This window comes from Cicer arietinum, chromosome 1, assembly GCF_000331145.2.
Source record: "Cicer arietinum cultivar CDC Frontier isolate Library 1 chromosome 1, Cicar.CDCFrontier_v2.0, whole genome shotgun sequence".
NCBI lineage: Eukaryota > Viridiplantae > Streptophyta > Magnoliopsida > Fabales > Fabaceae > Cicer > Cicer arietinum.
The window spans coordinates 39,477,495-39,478,848 of NC_021160.2; positions in this window are offsets into that span (position 1 = coordinate 39,477,495).

A 1,354-nucleotide genomic window follows, 5' to 3' on the forward strand; every position below is an offset into this window, starting at 1 on the left:
TGAAAAAATATGTTAACACTAAATTTTTATCAATTAAATTATATATTTATAATTGAATGCTATTTTTTATTTTAATTTTCCTTATTATAATGATAATTTAAATGTTAAAAAATAAATGAAAAATTAAATATTGCATAAAATTAAATTATTTTTTAATAGAATTTATTTTTGGTACATATCAATATAACTATAATTCAATTGCACAAATAATTAGTTAAAATTTTTAAATACCTAAAATTGATTTAAAGTATAAGCAAATCTTTAATCTTTAATAAAATAAATTTCAAATTCTTGATGTAATATATTCAATAATTTTTTTTTACAACAACTTCTCATCCTCGCAATTAAAACATCATACTAATAAAATAAATAAATTTAGACTACGCTACAATATAATTCAACATTAACATTTTTTTAAAATCAAAAATATTAAATAGTCAATCATATTTTTAAATTTTTACATCTTATTTTTTGGTTTGTATTTTACCCTTTATTTCATCAAATAAATACAAATACCATTATTTGTTGAAAAATAAATTGACAATCAAGGTACAATGAGTCAAACAATTATCAAATAATTTTTTTTTACAACAACTTTTCATACTCGCAATTAAAACATCATACTAATAAAACAAATAAATTTAGACAACGCTACAATATAATTCAACATTAACATTTTTTTAAAATAAAAATATTAAATAGTCAATCATATTTTTAAATTTTTACATCTTATTTTTTGGTTTGTATTTTACATTTTATTTCATCAAATAAATACAAATATCATTATATGTTGAAAAATAAATTGACAATCAAGGTACAATGAGTCAAACAATTATCATATATAATAAGTTATCATACCAATTTTATAAAATATTTTAAAAAATTAAATTAGATGATTGTGATAAACATGATATTCCCTCATTTTAATTTTCTTAATCATATTCAATTGTTATAAATCAATAAAGTAATATTATAAGATAACTATATTTATAATACATAAAATATTACTTATAAAACTTATAAAATTATAAAATTATTTTACAATTATTTATAATAAATTTATAATTTATAAATTATTTTACAATTTGATAATAATTTATAATTTATATTATTATCAAATTATTTTATAAGTTATTTTATAATAAATTTATAAATTATTTTATAATATTATTAGTCATTAAATTCAATTGAAAAAAACACCTAATCACTCATAATCGACATAAATACTATTTATGAGGAGTAATGATTTTATACGTTAAAAATTCAATTACTCATTAATGTCAATTCATTTATAGTTAATTTCAGTTTATGTCAATCCATTTTTTTAGTAATATTTTATAAAATAAAAATATAT